Here is a 22,977-nt window from a genome sequence, read left to right as displayed (position 1 = left end):
AAACGGGCTGGCCCACTTACTTATTGGGCCAGCCCACTTGATTTACTGTGGACCCCACACTTTTATTGGGCCGGCCCACTTGCTTTAAGGTGGACCCCACCGACTACTGGGCCGGCCCACTAACTAGTTGGGCCAGCCCAATTGCTTTTGTGGTGGCCCCCACATACTAAATGGGCCGACCCTTTAAGACGAAAGTGGGACCCACCTGTGTTTTTGGCCCGGCCCACTATCTTGTTGGGCCGGTCCACTTGCTATATGGTGGACCCCACATACTAAATGGGCCGGACCCTTAACAGGAAAGTGGGACCCACCTGTGTTTTTGGCCCTACCACTAGCATGTTGGGCCGGCCCACTTGCTATATGGTGGACCCCACATACTAAATGGGCCAGCCCTTTAACAGAAAGTGGGACCCACCGGTGTTTTGGCCGGCCCACTATCTTGTTGGGCCGGCCAACTTGCTATATGGTGGACCCCACATACTAAATGGGCCAGCCCTTTAACAGGAAAGTGGGACCCACCTGTATTTTTGGCCCGGCCCACTATCTTGTTGGGCCGGCCCACTTGCTATATGGTGGACCCCACATACTAAATGGGCAGGCCCTTTAACAGGAAAGTGGGACCCACCGGTGCTTTTGGCCCGGCCCACTGGCTTGTTGGGCCAGCCCATTTGGTCAAATGTGGACCCCACGTACTAAATGGGCCGGCCCGATAGCAGGAAAGTGGGACCCACATGCTAATTGGGCCGGCCCAATAACTTCTTGGGCCGGCCCAGTTGCCTTAATGTGGACCCCACTTTGTAAATGGGCCGGCCCGATACCAAGAAAGTGGGTCCCACATGTCTTGTGGGCTGGCCCTTTTGCCTGTTGACCGGTCAAACGAGTGCATTCGGCCCGGCCCACATGCTTAGTGGGCCGGCCCATTAAAGTTTTGACCAGTCAACCTTAGAGGTTAGGCCCGGCCCACGTAACTAATGGACCAGCCCAGCCATATAGTTGACCGGTCAAACTAAGTCAGCTGGCCCGGCCCGCAAACTTAATGGGCCGGCCCGCTTAAGACGTGGCAGGCCTCGTGTGGGCCTACCATCTACCACGGGGTTTCAGCCGGTTAACGCCGTTAACTGCCAGTTAACGGCGTCTGCCATGTGTCAGTTTGCATGACGTCAGCAGTCAACGGGCTCCCGGAAACACTTGGGCAACGGTCCGATTTTCCGTGGCGGAAGGGCGCCCAAGCGCGACGGACCGAAAAAATCGTCGTAGGACTTTGCCTGACGTAGTTTCCACAACAGAACCCATATCGTCGGGTTAGGCCCATAGGCGACGAAAAATACCCCTTAGCGGACGATTTTGAGACGTTGTCTATCAGAACTTTTCTTGTAGTGAAATATAGTTTCAGGGGAGGAACCTGATAATGTTGTCGATGAAGAAGGGGATGCCTTGGGCATCCCCAAGCTTAGATGCTTGAGTCTTCTTGAAATATGCAGGGGTGAACCACCGGGGCATCCCCAAGCTTAGAGCTTTCACTCTCGTTGATCATATTGTATCATCTCCTCTCTTGATCCTTGAAAACTTCCTCCACACCAAACTCAAAACAACTCATTAGAGAGTTAGTGCACAATCAAAATTTATATGTTCAGAGGTGACATAATCATTCTTAACACTTCTGGACATTGCACGAAGCTACTGAAAGTTAATGGAATCGAAAAATCCATCAAGCATATCAAAACAGGCAATGCGAAATAAAAGGCAGAATCTGTCAAAACAGAACAGTTCGTAAAGACGAATTTCTAAGGGGCACCAGACTAGCTCAAATGAAAATGCTCAAATTGAATGAAAGTTGCGTACATATCTGAGTATTACTCACGTAAATTGGCATAATTTTCTGAGTTACCTACAGAGAATTAGGCCCAGATTGGTGACAGCAAAGAAATCTGTTTCTGTGCAGTAATCCAAATCTAGTATGAACCTTACTATCAATGACTTTACTTGGCACAACTATGCAACAAAATAAGATAAGGAGAGGTTTCTACAGTAGTAACAACTTCCAAGACTCAAATATAAAATAAAGGTACTGTAGTAAAAACATGGATTGTCTCCCATAAGCGCTTTTCTTTAACGCCTTTCAGCTAGGCGCAGAAAGTGTATATCAAGTATTATCAAGAGACGAAGTATCAACATCATAACTTGTTCTAATAATAGAATCAAAAGGTAACTTCATTCTCTTTCTAGGGAAGTGTTCCATACCTTTCTTGAGAGGAAATTGATATTTAATATTACCTTCCTTCATATCAATGATAGCACCAACAGTTCGAAGAAACGGTCTTCCCAATATAATTGGACAAGATGCATTGCATTCAATATCCAAGACAACAAAATCAACGGGGACAAGGTTATTGTTAATGGTAATACGAACATTATCAACTCTCCCCAAAGGTTTCTTTGTAGAATGATCAGCAAGATTAACATCCAAATAACAATTTTTCAATGGTGGCAAGTCAAGCATATTATAGATTTTCTTAGGCATAACAGAAATACTTGCACCAAGATCACATAAAGCATTACAATCAAAGTCATTGACCTTCATCTTAATGATGGGCTCCCAACCATCCTCTAGCTTCCTAGGAATAGAAGCTTCGCGTTTAGTTTCTCTTCTCTAGCTTTTATGAGAGCATTTGTAATATGTTTTGTGAAAGCCAAGTTTATCGCACTAGCATTAGGACTCTTAACAAGTTTTTATAAGAACTTTATAACTTCAGAGATGTGGCAATCATCAAAATCCAAACCATTATAATCTAAAGCAATGGGATCATCATCCCCAATGTTGGAAAAAATTTCAGCAGTTTTATCATAGGCAATTTCAGCAATTTTAGCAGTTTCAGGCAGTTTTTCGCGCTTTGCATTTGAAGTGGAAACATTGCTAACACCAATTCTTTACCATTATTAGTAGGAGGTGCAGCAACATGTGAAGCATTAGCATTGCTAGTGGTGGTAATAGTCCAAACTTTAGCTATATTATCTTCTTTAGCATTTTCTTCTTTCTCCCACCTAGCACGCAATTCGGCCATCAATCTTATATTCTCATTAATTCTAACTTGGATGGCATTTTCTGTAGTAACAATTTTATTATTATGATTTTCATTAGGCATAACTTTCGATTTCAAAAGATCAACATCAGCAGCAAGACTATCGACTTTAGAAGCAAGTATATCAATTTTCCCAAGCTTTTCTTTAACAGATTTGTTAAAAGCAGTTTGTGTACTAATAAATTCTTTAAGCATAGCTTCAAGTCCAGGGGGTGTGTTCCTATTATTGTTGTAAGAATTCCCATAAGAATTACCATAGCCGTTGCCATTATTATAAGGATATGGCCTATAGTTGTTACTTGAATTGTTCCGATAAGCATTGTTGTTGAAATTATTATTTTTAATGAAGTTTGCATCAACATGTTCTTCTTGAGCTACCAATTATGCTAATGGAACATTATTAGGATCAACATTAGTCCTACCATTCACAAGCATAGACATAATAGCATCAATCTTATCACTCAAGGAAGAGGTTTCTTCGACAGAATTTACCTTCTTACCTTGTGGAGCTCTTTCCGTGTGCCATTCGGAATAATTAATCATCATATTATCAAGAAGCTTTGTTGCTTCATCAAGTGTAATGGACATAAAGGTACCTCCAGCAGCTGAATCCAATAGGTTCCGCGAAGAAAAATTCAGTCCTGCATAAAAGGTTTGGATGATCATCCAAGTAGTCAGTCCATGGGTTGGGCAATTTTTAACCAAAGATTTCATTCTTTCCCATGCTTGTGCAACATGCTCATTATCCAATTGTTTAAAATTCATTATGCTACTCCTCAAAGATATAATTTTAGCAGGGGGATAATATCTACCAATAAAAGCATCCTTGCATTTAGTCCATGAATCAATACTATTCTTAGGCAGAGATGGCAACCAATCTTTAGCTCTTCCTCTTAATGAAAAAGGGAACAATTTTAATTTTATAATGTCACCATCTACATATTTATACTTTTGCATTTCACACAATTCAACAAAACTATTGAGATGGGCAGCAGCATCATCAGAACTAACACCAGAAAATTGCCCTCGCATAACAAGATTCAGTAAAGCAGGTTTAATTTCGAAGAATTCTGCTGTAGTAGCAGGTGGAGCAATAGGTGTGCATAGGAAATCATTATTATTTGTGGTTGTGAAGTCACACAACTTAGTATTCAGGAGTACCCATTTTAGCAATAGTAAATAAAATAAACTAGATAAAGTAAATGCAAGTAACTAATTTTTTTGTGTTTTTTTTAATATGGCAAACAAGATAGCAAATAAAGTAAAGCTAGCAACTAATTTTTTTTTGTGTTTTGATATAATGAAGCAAACAAAGTAGTAAATAAAATAAAGCAAGACAAAAACAAAGTAAAGAGATTGGATTGTGGAGACTCCCCTTGCAGCGTGTCTTCATCTCCCCGGCAACGGCGCCAGAAAAAGAGCTTGATACGCGTACAGCACGCGTCCGTTGGGAACCCCAAGAGGAAGGTGTGATGCGTACAGCGGCAAGTTTTCCCTCAGTAAGAAACCAAGGTTTATCGAACCAGTAGGAGCCAAGAAGAACGTTGAAGGTTGATGGTGGCGAGATGTAGTGCGGCGCAACACCATGGATTCCGTTGCCAACGTGGAACCTGCACAACACAACCAAAGTACTTTGCCCCAACGAAACAGTGAGGTTATCAATCTCACCGGCTTGCTGTAACAAAGGATTAGATGTATAGTGTGGATGATGACTGTTTGCAGAAAACAGTAGAACAAGTATTGCAGTAGATTGTATTCGATGTAAAGAATGGACCGGGGTCCACAGTTCACCAGTGGTGTCTCTCCCATAAGATAAATAGCATGTTGGGTGAACAAATTACAGTTGGGCAATTGACAAATAGAGAGGGCATGACCATGCACATACATGATATGATGAGTATAGTGAGATTTAATTGGGCATTACGACAAAGTACATAGACCGCTATCCAGCATGCATCTATGCCTAAAAAGTCCACCTTCAGGTTATCATCCGAACCCCTTCCAGTATTAAGTTGCAAACAACAGACAATTACATTAAGTATGGTGCGTAATGTAATCAATAACTACATCCTCGGACATAGCATCAATGTTTTATCCCTAGTGGCAACAGCATATCCACAACCTTAGAACTTTCTGTCACTGTCCCAGATTTAATGGAGGCATGAACCCACTATCGAGCATAAATACTCCCTCTTGGAGTTACTAGCAAACACTTGGCCAGAGCCTCTACTAACAACGGAGAGCATGCAAGATCATAAACAACACATAGGTAATAGATTGATAATCAACATAACATAGTATTCTCTATCCATCGGATCCCAACAAACACAACATGTAGCATTACAGATAGATGATCTTGATCATGTTAAGCAGCTCACAAGACCCAACAATGAAGCACATAAGGAGAAGATGACCATGTAGCTACTGCTATGGACCCATAGTCCAGGGGTGAACTACTCACTCATCACTCCGGAGGCGACCATGGCGGTGAAGAGTCCTCCGGGAGATGATTACCCTCTCCGGCAGGGTGCCGGAGGCGATCTCCTGAATCCCCCGAGATGGGATTGGCGGCGGCGGCGTCTCTGGAAGGTTTTTCGTATCGTGGCTCTCGGTACTGGGGGTTTCGCGACGAAGACTATATGTAGGCGGAAGGGCAGGTCAGGGGGCGTCACGAGGGGCCCACATGCTAGGGCCGCGCGGCCAGCCCCTGGGCCGCGCCGCCCTGCTGTGGCGCCACCTCGTGGCCCCACTTCGTCTCCTCTTCGGTCTTCTAGAAGCTTCGTGGAAAAATAGGCCCTGGGCGTTGATTTCGTCCAATTCCGAGAATATTTCCTTACTAGGATTTCTGAAACCAAAAACAACAGAAAACAGCAACTGGCTCTTCGGCATCTCGTTAATAGGTTAGTGCCGGAAAATGCATAAATATGACATAAAGTATGCATAAAACATGTAGGTATCATCAATAATGTGGCATGGAACATAAGAAATTATCGATACGTCGGAGACGTATCAATGTGCAGCGGTGGAGACGGCGGTGATGATGATGTAGATGATGACGATGGTGATGGAGATGATGTCCAACTCGATGGCGGTGACGATGGCGTCGATTTCCCCCTCCGGGAGGGAATTTCCCCGGCGGATCTCAGCCTGCCGGAGAGCTCTTTTCTCTCTGGTGTTCTCCGCCCCGCAGAGGCGGCTGTGACTCTTCTCGACTATCCCCCGGGGCTTAGGTTTTCGGGACGAAGAAATACATGAAGGAGAGGAGGCCAGAGGGGGCTGTGGCCCCCTCCCCACAAGGCGGCACGACCAGGGCAGGGCCCACGCCGGCCTATGAGGGGGGCCCATGCTGGCCCTCCTCGGCTCCTCCTTCTGGCTCTCGTCATCTTCTGGAAAAATAGGATTTATCATATAAATTCCATCAATTGTTGATCTTCCGAAATATTGCATTCTGACGGCGCTTTTTCCAGCAGAATCCTAACTCCGGTGCGCGATCCTCCAATAATCATGAAACATGCAAAATAGATGAAATAACATAAGTATCATCTCCAAATATGGAATATATCAATAAATAACAGCAAATTATGATATAAAATAGTGATGCAAATTGGACGTATCACTCCATCAGTCATAAGATATCTAGGAACTCCAAATCTGGTAAAAATAATATCTAAAAGCATTCTTAAAGAGGTCTCACCATCAGCACTTCTTGTAGGTATGGCTTCCACCCATTTAGTAACATAATCAACAACAACAAGTATATGAGTGTTACCTTCTAAAGAGGGGAAAGGTCCCATGAAGTCCAATCCCCAACAATCGAATGGTTCAATAACAAGAGTGTAATTCATAGGCATTTCATTGCGTCTGGAGATATTACCAACCCTTTGACATTCATCACAAGACAAAATAAACTTCCTTGCATCTTTGAAGAGAGTTGGCCAATAAAAACCTGATTGTAGAACCTTTTGCGCAGTTCTGTCTCCGGCGTGATGTCCTCCATAAGCACTACCATGACATTTACTCAATATCTCTTGTTGTTCATATTCGGGAACACATCTTCGCAGAATACCATCCACTCCTTCTTTACATAAGTGTGGGTCATCCCAAAAATAATGCCTCAAGTCATAAAAGAATTTTCTCCTTTGCTGGGCTGAAAAGGTTGGAGGCAAGTACTTGGAAACAATAAAGTTAGCATAATCAGCGTACCAAGGGCTATCTCGCGGACTCACCTTTATTACAGCCAATTGTTCATTTGGAAAACTATCATTAACAGGAACAGGATCATAAGCAATATTTTTCAATCTAGACAAATTATCAGCAACAGGATTATCAACATATTTCCTATCTATAATATGCAAATCAAATTCTTGCAACAGAAGCACCCATCTAATAAGCCTTGGCTTAGCATCTTTCTTTTGCATTAGGTATCTAATTGCAACATGATCAGTATGAATTGTAACTTTAGAATCAACAATATAAGATCTAAACTTATCACAAGCAAAGACTACAGCCAACAATTCTTTTTCAGTTGTAGCATAATTTCTTTGAGCAGCGTCAAGAGTTTTACTAGCATAATGAATAACATTCAATTTTTTATCTACTCGCTGTCCAAGAACAGCGCCCACAGCAAAATCACTAGCATCACACATAATTTCAAAAGGTAAGTTCCAATCAGGAGGTTCAACTATAGGAGCAGTTGTTAAGGCTTTCTTTAGAGTTTCAAAAGCTTCCTTACAATCATCATCAAAAACAAAAGGTACATCTTTTTGAAGAAGATTAGTAAGAGGCTTTGAAATCTTGGAGAAGTCTTTAATAAATCTCCTATAAAACCCAGCATGACCAAGAACACTACGAATACCTTTAACATCCCTGGGATAGGGCATCTTCTCAATTGCTTCAACTTTAGCTCTATCAACTTCAATACCTCTCTCAGAAATTTTATGTCCCAATACAATTCCTTCATTAACCATAAAGTGGCATTTCTCCCAATTAAGAACAAGGTTAGTTTCTTCACATCTCTGCAAACTTTATCAAGGTTCCACAGGCAATTATCAAAAGAATTCCCATAGACAGAAAAATCGTCCATGAATACCTCTACAATACTCTCGCAAAAGCCATGAAAAATAGCAGACATGCATCTTTGAAAAGTAGCAGGAGCATTACATAAACCAAAAGGCATACGTCTATAAGCATAAGTTCCATAGGGACAAGTGAAAGTGGTTTTCTCATGATCTTTAGTTTTAACAGCAATTTGTGAAAACCCAGAATAACCATCAAGAAAGCAAAAATGAGTATTTTTAGACAACCTTTCTAACATTTGATCAATAAAAGGTAAAGGGTAATGATCTTTCTTAGTAACCTTATTAACTTTTCGATAATCAATGCACATTCTATATCCTACAACTACTCTTCGAGGGATGAGCTCATCATTATCATTAGGTACAATAGTCATTCCTCCTTTCTTAGGAACACAATGCACAGGACTAACCCATCTACTATCAGCAATAGGATATTTAATACCAGCTTCAAGAAGTTTTAATACCTAATTCCTTACAACATCCTTCATCTTAAGAATTAGACGACGCTGATGTTCAACAACAGGTTTTGCATCATCTTCCATATTAATGGCATGTTGGCAAATAGAGGGAGAAATCCCCTTCAAGTCATCAAGAGTGTAGCCAATAGCCCCTCGGTGTTTCTTCAATATTTCCAATAACCTTTCTTCCTCAATCTATGAAAGCTTAGAACTAATAATAACAGGATATATTTTCTTATCATCAATATGAGCATATTTAAGATTATCAGGCAATGGTTTTAAATCAAAAACAGGATCTTCTTTTAGTGTCAATGTTGTACCTAGATCTTCTACCGGTAAATCATGTTTAAGAATAGGTTGACGAAGGAAAATTTCATCAAGCTCATTTCTTTCTTACCTAAAAACTTCACTCTCACTATTCTCCAAATGTTGCTGCAAAGGATTATTAGGAGCGAGAGCAATAGATGCACACTATTCAACTCTAAAATCATTATTAGGCGAATCATCTTTATAAGGAGTTTTGGCAAATTTAGAGAAATTAAACTCATAAGATTCACGAGCAAATTTAGTCAAAATTTTCTCTTTCTTGCAATCTATAACAGCTCCACAAGTATTTAGAAAAGGTCTACCAAAAATGATAGGACAATACTTACTAGCAGCAGAACCAAGTACCAAAAAGTCAGCAGGATATTTAATCTTACCACATAGAACTTCCACATCTCGAACAATACCAATTGGAGAGATAGTTTCTCTATTAGCTAGCCGAATAACCACATCAATATCTTCAAGTTCACAAGAGCCAATTTCGTGCATAATCTCCGTGTAAAGCTCATAAGGAATAGCACTAATACTTGCACCAATATCACATAAACCATAATAACAATGATCACCAATTCTAACAGATAGCATAGGAACACTAGCTTTCCTAGACTTATTAGGATGTGAAACAATATTAGAAGTATCTTCAGAGATAATAATATGACCATCTTCCACATTTTCAGTCACAAGATCTTTAACAATTGCAATAGCAGGTTCAACTTTTATTTGCTCTTCAGGTTCTATAGGTTTCTTTTCACTTTTATTAACCGCACTATTTATAACAGAGTACTCCTTCATTTTAGCAGGGAAAGGAGTTTTTTCAATATAAGCTTCAGGAATAACATGATCAACAGTTTTAACTACAACACATTTATTTATAGATGAATCAATTTTATCTTTATACGGTTCATGATACTTATCAAAATTCTTCTTAGGCAATTCATAATGAGAGGCAAAAGCTTTATAAAGATTTGCAGCAACTTGAGAATCAAGACCATAAGTAGCACTCATATTATAGAATTTATCAGTATCCATAAAAGCTTCAATGCATTTATAATCATAATTTATACCTGACTCTCTATCTTTGTCGTTCTCCCATCCTTCAGTATTCTCCTGGATCCGATTAAGAAGGTCCCTTTTAAACTCTTCTTTGTTGCGTGTAAATGATCCAGAACAAGAAGTATCCAGCAAGGTCTTATCTTGAAAAGAAAGTCTTGCATAGAAATTATCAATAATAACATTACCAGGAAGCTAATGAATGGGGCATTTGAGCATTAAAGACTTCAACCTCCCCCACGCTTGGGCAATACTCTCTCCATCGTGAGGCCAAAAATTATATATGCGGTTCCGGTCTTTGTGAATTTCACTTGGAGGATAGAACTTAGAATAAAACCGGGGTACAATATCATTCCATTCAAGAGAATCCCCATCATCCAGTAATTTATACCAATGCGCCACTTTACCAGACAGCGATATAGAGAATAGTTTCTTCCTCACTTCATCCATAGCAATACCTGCACACTTGAATAAACCGCATAATTCATGTAAGAACAGTAAATGATCTCCAGGATGGACAGTTCCATCCCCTGTGTAACGGTTATCCACAACACATTCAATAATTTTCATAGGTATTTTGTATGGAACCTCTTCCTCGCCTGGCGCCTCATCCACTATCTTTGCAGTAGTAGTAGATTTCCCAAATAAAAATTCAAGAGAAGATCTCTCCATAATGAATTATAGCAGCAGGCAGAAATAAAATCAGCACAAACAGTAAAATTTTCCCTTACCAATTCCACTTACCAATAGCGCTTCACTCCCCGGCAACGGCGCCAGAAAATAGTCTTGATGACCCACAAGTATAGGGGGTGTATCGTACGTAGTATTTTCGATAAGTAAGAATGTCGATCCCAACGAGGAGCAGAAGGTGTTGACAAGCAGTTTCGATGAAGGATTCACTGTAAATGCTCACAGACAAGTATTCAGGGGGTTTTGATGTAGCAGTTGAATAAAGTACGAGTAAGTAAAGTGCGAGAGAATTAATTGCAGCAAGTGGCCCAATCCTTTTTAGCACAAAGGACAAGCCGGTTTGTTTACTTATAATGACCAAACGTTCTTGAGGACACACGGGAATTTAGTCTAGTGCTTTCGCTTCATATAGCTAATTAATCTTCATTGTTTTGATAAGTGTTGTGTGGGTGACATAGGCATCCCCAATGGGCCTGCCGAAGATAGTACCTGGGGTTTACTGAAGGCCCACGACTCGAAGAATAAGAAGAATCGGAAGCCCAAGTTGTTATTAAGGAAAGCTAGAGTTGTATTAGGAGATAATATTTGTAATCTTGCGGGATGAGTTGGAAACCCTCCCGGACTCTGTAACTTGTACAATACGAATCCCTCGGCTCCACCTCCTATATAAGGGGGAGTCGAGGGACAAAGAAAGCATCGAATCATTGTCTCACAAACCCTAGTTTTCATATCGTCGAGTAATTTTCGGCTGAAACCTTCAAGATCTACTTGCCCTCTACTTCCAACTAAACCCTAGTCTACAACCCGTAGGCATTGACAAGTTAATCCCTTGTCAATTGGTGCCGTCTATGGGAATCATCGGCGTCAAGGATCTGATCTCGATGGCACGTTCAAGATCGTCGACTTCATCAACATCAAGCAACGCGATGGATCGAGGTAAACAGATCGCAACTGGTCCTGTCGATTTTGTTACTCACCCGCCCTCCCATTTGGATACATATGTGTATCTGGAGGAGCCTATGGAGATGATGTTCGGAAGGTTCCACTTTCGTGTCGAGAAAGAGGGAGCGTATCATCTCGAAATTCCGATCTCGTCGGGATTATCGGCGGTCGTTTCCGAATTTTTGAGCTCAACATCGTCAATCAAGTCAGGCGAAGAGGAGACTTCATCGCCACGCTTCATCACCACCAGGGCAAGCGAAAAGCTCGCCAAGATCTTCAGCGACATGTCCTTCGAGTCATCCGCGGACTCCTATATAAGCGATGACTCGAGCAGTGTCGACAGCTTCAACTTCATCGACAAATCCACCACAGTGGGCAAGGTCTTCACCAATCTTTATGATGGTGTCACCAAACCCATCGCAGATCTAAATACAAAATACCATCAGATTTATGCCATCGGAGAGCCAAGCCGCGATCAGGAGGAAACGTCTGAGGCTTTCGACGATTTGGGAAATCCATACGTTGATCCCTCTGACTTACGACGAGGTTTGTGCAACAAATATGTTGGGCCTACACCACGTGTTAGGGTTCAACTCCCACAAGCAGCATGGGATAGAGCCACAAGAGCTATGGATGGCTCAGAACCAATGGCCACAACAGCCACGCCCGAAGAATTGCAAGCATATCAATATAGGCTCGCGCGGGCTGCAAGGGAATTGGAAAAACAGACAGCTGCTCTGAACAGAAGAAGGGAGGCAGCTTCCGCATCAAGTAGGCGAAGGGCAGAGCTGAGTCGACAATCTAGAACTTCGGGAGATAGCCACAGGGAAGCTCGGAATAGAGCGCGATCATGGTTGCAAAACATACCTGAAGGAGAAAGAGAGCACTTGGTTCAAAACCTCGACATGTCTTTTATGTCGATAGACATGAGAGGGAATATTATTCCCAAGACACCAGAAGCTGGGTATATGGCGACACAAGCCTTTATCCTTGCATCCAGGCCACCTCCAGGAGATCCAAGGGAGGCATTGTACAACATGGCAATGGCAGGAGTTGGAGCCATGGGGACAGCATTTGCATCAACACCTCCCGAAGGAACAGCAACGCAAAATAGTCCACGACCTGCAGCAGCAGCAGTTCCCGAAGGAACAAGTGGAGCAAGAGACACAACAGCGCAAGCAAGGGTGGACAGAGCACGGCAAAGTAGAAGGGAACATCGGCATTCCCCAGAACTAAACGACGAGGATATGTGTGGTTTACCATGCTTCACGAGGAGAATCCGAAAAACTCGAGTCCCTTCAGGATTCAAATTGCCTGATAACTTCAAGAAATTCGATGGCCTGCAAGATCCAGAGGATTGGCTAGTTGATTACCTCGAGACGGTGGAACTCACTGGAGGAACCAGAGCAACAGCTATGCAAAGCATCCAAGTGCATTTAAGTGGAGCCGCGCGATCTTGGATAAAGAAGCTTCCTCCAGGATCTATCGACAGCTGGGATAGTTTCGAGGACGTGTTCATCAAGAATTTCCGGTCCACCTGCAAAAAACCTGCATCGCTAGAAGAGTTGAGGGCGTGTCGACAAAAGCCAGATGAATCAATGAGGAAGTACATCCAGAGATGGAATATCATCAAAAACTCGGCAGAGAATATATCTGACGAGAGAGCGATAGATGCGTTTGTCGCAGGAATCAGGCGGGGAGATTTTGTCGAGGACTTGGGAAGAACCAATCCAAAGACAGTATCCTCATTAATGGAGATATCAAATAGATGGGCAGATGGAGAAGATGTTGTTCACAACAAACGGCATAGGTCACCGGAGGAGGACCGCGGCCGAAATTATCAAAACAGGCGACGATTTCCTCGGCAGTACTCAGGATATGATGCTCCTGGGAAAATTTCGGCTGGCTTCCGAGCAAGCGCCGGAGGAAACAATAGAGATGATTACCAGAGGAGCAACGAGCAGCGAGGCGACAATATAGATGACTCTCGAAATAACAGGCAAAATACTGGGTCAAGGTTCCAGAGGCCTTTTGTGTCCCCCGAAGAGATGATGAACGGGCCGTGTCAGATGCATTTTTATCTCGATAATAACGGAAAAAGACAGTCAGGACACTTGCAAAAGGATTGCCGAAATTTCCAGGCAATGTTAAGGTGGGCAGGGCATGCCAATGCTCAGGCAGCGCACAGAAATCCTCAAGGACCCAGGAGTGAGATTCACTTGCCACCTCCTCCCGCGATTACGGACGAAAATCAACATCAGCTTAGAATAGCAGCAGCACCTGCACCACCGCCTTATGTTGATCCCAACTCTAACAGAGCGGTCTCGATGATTCAGAAAGGCAGGCCATCCAATAGAGCTTAGAAAGTAATCTCGCGACAGGTGTTCATGGCAGAAAAGATGCCTCCACCAACAGTCGAGTATCTTAACTGGTCAGGGCAAGATATTGGCTTCACAATAGCGGATCATCCACAACAAGTTCCTCGACCAGGGCAATCAGCACTTATCTTACCAGCAGTAATTGCAGGATTCGACGTATCTCGAGTGTTCATAGCTGGCGGCAACAGTTTAAACCTTATGTATGTAGATACACTAAGGAAGATGAACATATCCCTAGCAAACCTGAAACCAACCGACACGCGATTCCACGGTATCACACTGGAGAAGCCAAGTTATCCGCTGGGAAAGATTAATCTCGACGTTCAGTTTGGAACCCGAGAAAATTACAGAATAGAGAAACTGGAATTTGAAGTTGTGGATTTCCCATCACAATATCACGCTTTGTTGGGACGCCCAACATATGCTAGGTTTATGGCGGTACCACATTATACGTACCTGTTATGGAGGATGCCTGGACCTAAGGGACCAATCACAGTCAAAGGAAGCTTTGCGCTAGCCGATAAATGTGATAAGGATTTTCATCGACTGTCAGAAACCTTCGGGATGCAAGCAGAGTACATGGCGTCAAGGCTCACGACTGACTATGATGTGTTGCCAGATGTAGGAAGGCCAAATAAAGAATCAACTTTCAACACTGAGAAAAATTCTAAGGAGGTGCAGATTCACCCGACAGACCCGAAAAAGACGACGTCCATCGCGACAGACATGGACCTCGCATAGGAAAGCGCGCTCATCGAGTTCCTCCGTGAGCACTGGAAAATCTTCGCATGGTGTCCAGCTGACATGCCAGGAGTACCTAGGGAACTTGCCGAGCACCACCTAAACTTGGATCCACTAGCGAGACCAATAAAACAACCTTTGCGGCGTTTTTCGGAGCCAAACCGCAAAGCTATGCTGTCAGAAATCGATCGACTAAGAGAAGCTGGTTTTATCAAGGAACTACATACAGAGGCCACATGGGTAGCAAATCCAGTGTTGGTACCGAAGAAAAACACTAAAGTCCTTCGCATGTGCGTCGATTTTACGTGTCTCAATAAACATTGTCCAAAGGATCACTTTCCCCTCCCAAGGATCGATCAAATTATCGACTCTACGGCAGGATGTGAACGTCTTTCCTTCCTGGATGCATATTCTGGTTATAACCAGATCAGATTAAAAGAAGAAGATGAGGTCAAAACAGCGTTCATCACACCTTATGGCGTGTTTTGCTATAGAACAATGCCTTTTGGTCTGAAAAACGCGGGAGCAACATACCAGAGGATGATGCAGAAGTGTTTGGCGACACAAATTGGGAAAAACATACAAGTGTACATCGATGATGTCATCATAACATCAAAAAAGGGGACGACGCTAATCGAGGATCTGAAGGAAACCTTCGACAACCTCGACAAGTTCTGTCTCAAATTGAACCCGACGAAGTGTTCCTTTGGCGTCCCTGCAGGAGAACTTCTGGGGTTCCTTGTTTCAGCAAGAGGGATTGAAGCAAATCCCGAAAAAATCCAAGCTATCGTAATAATGAGGAAGCCAACAAAGTTGAAGGAAATACAACAGCTAACTGGGCGAGTCGCAGCTTTAAGCAGATTCGTCGCCGGGCTGGGAGAAAAAGCGTTACCGTTCTATGCTTTAATCAAGCAAGGGGAGAAATTCCAGTGGAACGAAGAGGCTGATAGAGCCTTTGAGGATTTAAAGCGCACAATTTCGACACCACCAATCTTGGTGGCGCCAAAAGAAAAGGAACCTCTCCTGCTATACATCACAGCCACACCTCAGGTGGTTAGCACGGCGCTAGTCGTCGAAAGAGAAGAAGAAGGAAAACTCCATGGAGTACAAAGGCCGGTATATTTCATCAGCGAAGTTTTATCGCCTTCCAAACAACGGTACCCGCAGTACCAGAAGTTGGCATATGGAGTGATCACAACAGCAAGAAAATTGCGCCACTATTTTTCGGCACACCCGATAGTAGTGGTCAATGAAGCACCTCTATCAAACATACTGAACAATCCAGAAGCTACAGGGCGTGTCTCCCTTTGGGGAATAGAACTTTCCCCTCGGGACATCACGTATGAAAAAAGAAAGGCAATCAAGTCGCAAATTTTGCCAGATTTCATTGCAGAGTGGATGGAGTTGCAAAATACAAGACCCCCAGATTTGTCGAGAACTTGTACCATGAACTTCGATGGATCCAAGAGAGTAGAAGGAGCTGGTGCAGGGGTGATACTCATATCACCTGAAGGCGACAAATTGAAGTATGTCCTACGGATGATGTTCCCAAACGCATCTAACAATGAAGCAGAATATGAAGCTCTTATAAACGGGATGAAGATGGCGAAAACTTGCGGAGCAACTCGGCTAAAAATCTTTGGCGATTCACAACTGGTAGCTCAGCAGGTTATAAACCAATGTGATGCAGTCAATGACAGCATGGTGGCATACAAGGAGGTGTACAACGAGCTTGAGAAGCTGTTTGATGGATGCGAAGTAAATCACATCAGTAGGCTAAGCAATGATGAAGCCGATGTTCTCGCAAACATCGGGTCGCAGTGCCTCGCAATCCCGCCAGGTGTGTTTTGGGAAGAGATAGCTGAGAGATCCACAAAGCCAAAGAAGGCGCAGAAGAAGACGAAGGAGGAGAAATCTTCGGCGCCTCTCAAAGAAGCTCTAGATGAAGAAGAGGACCAGGAGCTGGTGATGATGGTAGAAGTCCCATGGATGCAAGCGTACATATCGTATATCCTAAGGAAAGAAATACCCGACGATCCAGTTGAAGCAAGGCGAGTTATTCGACGATCCAAAGCCTTCACAGTGGTTAAAGGGGAGTTATACAAGCGAAGTATTTCGGGTGTGCTGCAAAGGTGCGTGACACCCGAAGAAGGAAGGATAATCTTAAAGGACGTGCACGAGGGAATCTGTGGTCACCACGCGAGCAGTCGAGCTATTGCGGCCAAGGTTTTTCGGGCTGGATTTTACTGGTTGACAGCAATCGAAGATGCAAAAGAGATAGTACGAACCTGCGACGCGTGCCAAAGATTCGCCGCAAGACCTCACTCTCCGGTAGCAGAACTGATGCGAATACCATTGTCCTGGCCCTTTGCCCAATGGGGTCTCGATATGGTGGGAAAGTTACACAAGGCCTCGCCAGGAGGATATGAGTACATGCTCGTTGCTGTCGAAAAATTCACCAAATGGATAGAAGTGATACGCGTACAGCACGCGTCCGTTGGGAACCCCAAGAGGAAGGTGTGATGCGTACAGCGGCAAGTTTTCCCTCAGTATGAAACCAAGGTTTATCGAACAAGTAGGAGCCAAGAAGCACGTTGAAGGTTGATGGCGGCGAGATGTAGTGCGGCGCAACACCAGGGATTCCGGCGCCAACGTGGAACCTGCACAACACAAACCAAGTACTTTGCCCCAACGAAACAGCGAGGTTGTCAATCTCACCGGCTTGCTGTAACAAAGGATTAGATGTATAGTGTGGATGATGATTGTTTGCAGAGAACAGTAGAACAAGTATTGCAGTAGATTGTATTTCAGTAAAGAGAATTGGACCGGGGTCCACAGTTCACTAGAGGTGTCTCTCCCATAAGATAAACAGCATGTTGGGTGAACAAAATACAGTTGGGCAATTGACAAATAAAGAGGGCATGACCATGCACATACATATTATGATGAGTATAGTGAGATTTAATTGGGCATTACGACAAAGTACATAGACCGCTATCCAGCATGCATCTATGCCTAAAAAGTCCACCTTCAGGTTATCATCCGAACCCCCTCCAGTATTAAGTTGCTAACAACAGACAATTGCATTAAGTATTGCGCGTAATGTAATCAATAACTACATCCTCAGACATAGCATCAATGTTTTATCCCTAGTGGCAACAGCACATCCATAACCTTAGAGATTTCTGTCACTTCCCCAGATTCACGGAGACATGAACCCACTATCGAGCATAAATACTCCCTCTTGGAGTTACTAGCAAAAACTTGGCCAGAGCCTCTACTAATAACGGAGAGCATGCAAGATCATAAACAACACATAGATATAAATTGATAATCAACATAACATAGTATTCTCTATTCATCGTATCCCAACAAACACAACATATAGAATTACAGATAGATGATCTTGATCATGTTCGGCAGCTCACAAGACCCGACAATTAAGCACAATGAGGAGAAGACAACCATCTAGCTACTGCTATGGACCCATAGTCCAGGGGTAGACTACTCACACATCACTCCGGAGGCGACCATGGCGGCGTAGAGTCCTCCAGGAGATGATTCCCCTCTCCGGCAGGGTGCCGGAGGCGATCTCCTGAATCCCCCGAGATGGGATTGGCGGCGGCGGCGTCTCTGGAAGGTTTTCCGTATCGTGGCTCTCGGTACTGGGGGTTTCGCGACGAAGGCTTTAAGTAGGCGGAAGGGTAGGTCAGGGGGCGTCGCGAGGGGCCCAGGAGACAGGGCGTCGCGACCAAGGGTGGGGCCGCGCCGGCCACCCTCCTGGCCACCTCGTGGCCCCACTTCGTTGACTCTTCGGTCTTCTGGAAGCTTCGTGGCAAAATAGGACCCTGGGCGTTGATTTCGTCCAATTCCGAGAATATTTCCTTACTAGGATTTCTGAAACCAAAAACAGCAGAAAACAAGAATCGGCACTTCGGCATCTTGTTAATAGGTTAGTTCCAGAAAATGCACGAATATGACATAAAGTGTGCATAAAACATGTAGATATCATCAATAATGTGGCATGGAACATAAGAAATTATCGATACGTCGGAGACGTATCAGCATCCCCAAGCTTAGTTTATGCTCGTCCCGAGCAGGTAAACGATAAACAAAGATAATTTCTGGAGTGACATGCCATCATAACCTTGATCATACTATTGTAAGCATATGTAGTGAATGCAGCGATCAAAACAATGTATATGACATGAGTAAACAACTGAATCATAAAGCAAAGACTTTTCATGAATAGTACTTCAAGACAAGCATCAATAAGTCTTGCATAAGAGTTAACTCATAAAGCAATAATTCAAAGTAGAGGCATTGAAGCAACACAAAGGAAGATGAAGTTTCAGCGTTTGCTTTCAACTTATAACATGTATATCTCATGGATATTGTCAATGTAAAGTAATATAACAAGTGCAATATGCAAGTATGTAGGAATCAATGCACTGTTCACACAAGTGTTTGCTTCTTGAGGTGGAGAGAGATAGGCGAACTGACTTAACAATAAAAGTAAAAGAATGGTCCTTCAAAGAGGAAAGCATCGATTGCTATATTTGTGCTAGAGCTTTGATTTTGAAAACAAGAAACAATTTTGTCAACGGTAGTAATAAAGCATATGTGTTATGTAAATTATATCTTACAAGGTGCAAGCCTCATGCATAGTATACTAATAGTGCCCGCACCTTGTCCTAATTAGCTCGGATTACCTGGATTATCATCGCAATGCACATGTTTTAACCAAGTGTCACAAAGGGGTACCTCTATGCCGCCTGTACAAAGGTCTAAGGAGAAAGCTCGCATCGGATTTCTCGCTATTGATTATTCTCAACTTAGACATCCATACCGGGACAACATAGACAACAGATAATGGACTCCTCTTTTATGCATAAGCATGTAGCAACAATTAATTTTCTCATATGAGATTGAGGATATTTGTCCAAAACTAAAACTTCCACCATGGATCATGGCTTTAGTTAGCGGCCCAATGTTCTTCTCTAATATTATGCAATGCTCTAACCATTTTAGTGGTAAATCTCCCTTACTTCAGACAAGACGAACATGCATAGCAACTCACATGATATTCAACAAAGAGTAGTTGATGGCGTCCCCAGGAACATGGTTATCGCACAACAAGCAACTTAATAAGAGATAAAGTGCATAAGTACATATTCAATACCACAATAGTTTTTAGGCTATTTGTCCCATGAGCTATATATTGTAAAGGTAGAGGATAGAAATTTTAAAGGTAGCACTCAAGAAATTTACTTTGGAATGGCGGAGAAATACCATGTACTAGGTAGGTATGGTGGACACAAATGGCATAGTGGTTGGTGATACATCTCCGACGTATCGATAATTTCTTATGTTCCATGCCACATTATTGATGTTATCTACATGTTTTATGCACACTTTATGTCATATTCTTGCATTTTCTGGAACTAACCTATTAACAAGATGCCGAAGTGCTAGTTCCTGTTTTCTGCTGTTTTTGGTTTCAGAAATCCTAGTAACGAAATATTCTCGGAATCGGACGAAATCAACGCCCAGGTTCCTATTTTCATCGGAAGCATCCAGAACACCCGAGAGCCACCAGGGAGGGGGCACAGGCCACCCAAACCCTAGGCCGGCGCGGCCAGGGGGGGCCCGCGCCCCCCTATAGTGTGGGCCCCCCAGAAGCCCTCATGCGCCGCCTCTTCGCCTATATAAAGCCCCTGACCTAAAAACCTCGACACGATTGGCGAAAACCACAGAAACCTTCCAGAGCCGCCGCCATTGCGACGCCAAGATCTGGGGGCAGGAGTCTCTGTTCCGGCACGCTGCCGGAGCGGGGAAGTGCCCCCGGAAGGCTTCACCATCGACACCGCTGCCATCTCCACCGCCATCTTCATCACCGCTGCTGCTCCCATGAGGAGGGAGTAGTTCTCCATCGAGGCTCGGGGCTGTACCGGTAGCTATGTGGTTAATCTCTCCTATGTACTTCAATACAATGATCTCATGAGTTGCTTTACATGATTGAGATTCATATGAGTTTTGTATCACAATTTATCTATGTGCTACTCTAGCAAAGTTATTAAAGTAGTTCTATTCCTCCTGCACGTGTGTAAAGGTGACAGTGTGTGCACCGTGTTAGTACTTGGTTTATGCTATGATCATGATCTCTTGTAGATTGCGAAGTTAACTATTGCTATGATAATATTGATGTGATCTATTCCTCCTACATATGCATGAAGGTGATAGTGTGCATGCTATGTTAGTACTTGGTTTAGTCTTTTGATCTATCTTACACTAAAGGTTACTAAAACATGAGCATTATTGTGGAGCTTGTTAACTCCGGCATTGAGGGTTCGTGTAATCCTACGCAATGTGTTCATCATCCAACGAAAGTGTAGAGTATGCATTTATCTATTCTGTTATGTGATCAATGTTGAGAGTGTCCACTAGTGAAAGTCTAATCCCTAGGCCTTGTTCCTAAATACTGCTGCGTCACTACTGCTTGTTTATTGTTTCACTGTGTTACTACTGCTGCAATACTACCACCATCAACTACACGCCAGCAAGCTATTTTCTGGCACCGTTGCTACTGCTCATATATATTCATAACACCTGTATTTCACTATCTCTTCGCCGAACTAGTGCACCTATTAGGTGTGTTGGGGACACAAGAGACTTCTTGCTTTGTGGTTGCAGGGTTGCATGAGAGGGATATCTTTGACCTCTTCCTCCCTGAGTTCGATAAACCTTGGGTGATCCACTTAAGGGAAAACTTGCTGCTGTTCTACAAACCTCTGCTCTTGGAGGCCCAACACTGTCTACAGGAAAGGAGGGGGAACGTAGACATCAAGCATTTTTCTGGCGCCGTTGCCGGGGAGGAAAGGTAAAAGGTACTCACACTCCGGAACTCGGCTACTAAGCTATTTTCTGGCGCCGTTAGTACTCGAAGCTATTTCCTTTAGATCCTGCAATTGCATCTTTTTGTTTCTTGTTTACACTAGTTTGGCATAATGGACAAGAATGATCTTCTTATTCTATTTCCTGATTTAAAACATGGATTGTTTGATGCGAAAATTAAAAAACCTATGGAATCTTATTTGCATGCTGGTAGTAATATTAGTATGAACGCTTTGAACACCATTGTTGATAATGATATGGAAAATTCTAAGCTTGGGGAAGCTGGCTTTGATGAGCATGATATTTTTAGTCCCCCAAGAATTGAGGAGGAAATTTACTTTGATGATTCTTTACCTCCTATTTATGATGATTATAATGATAGTAGTCTTTTAGTACCACCTACTATGGAGAGTAAATTTTGTTGTGATTATACTATGCCTCCTACACTTGATGAGAATAATAATGATAGCTACTTTGTTGAATTTGCTCCCACTATTACTAATAAAATTGATTATGCCTATGTGGAGAGTAATAATTTTATGCATGAGACTCATGATAAGAATGTTTCATTTGATAGTTATATTGTTGAGTTTGCTCATGATGCTACTGGACATTATTATGAGAGAGGAAAATATGGTTGTATAAATTTTCATGTTACTAAAACACCTCTCTATGTGCTGAAATTTTTGAAGCTATACTTGTTTTATCTTTCTATGCTTGTTATGCTTCTTGAACTTGTTTATTTACAAGATTTCTATGCATAGGAAGCATGTTAAACTTAAATGTGTTTTGAATTTGCCTCTTGATGCTCTCTTTTGCTTCAAATATTATTTCTTGCGAGTGCATCATTAAAACTGCTGAGCCCATCTTAATGGCTATAAAGAAAAGAACTTTTTGGGAGATAACCCACGTGTTATTTTGCTACAGTACTTTGTTTTATATTTGTGTCTTGGAAGTTGTTTACTACTGTAGCAACCTCTCCTTATCTTAGTTTTGTGTTTTGTTGTGCCAAGTAAAGCCGTTGATAGAAAAGTAAGTACTAGATTTGGATTACTGCGCAGTTCCAGATTTCTTTGCTGTCACGAATCTGGATCCACCTCCCTATAGGTAGCTCAGAAAATTAAGCCAATTTACGTGCATGATCCTCAGATATGTACGCAACTTTCATTAAATTTGAGTATTTTCATTTGAGCAAGTCTGGTGCCATTTTAAAATTCGTCATTACGAACTGTTCTGTTTTGACAGATTCTGCCTTTTATTTCGCATTGCCTCTTTTGCTATGTTGGATGAATTTCTTTGATCCACTAATGTCCAGTAGCATTATGTAATGTCCAGAAGTGTTAAG

Source organism: Lolium perenne, chromosome 4, assembly GCF_019359855.2.
Source record: "Lolium perenne isolate Kyuss_39 chromosome 4, Kyuss_2.0, whole genome shotgun sequence".
Taxonomy (NCBI): domain Eukaryota; kingdom Viridiplantae; phylum Streptophyta; class Magnoliopsida; order Poales; family Poaceae; genus Lolium; species Lolium perenne.
The sequence above is the reverse complement of the archived record's forward strand: the minus strand, read 5'-3'. Positions refer to the sequence as shown.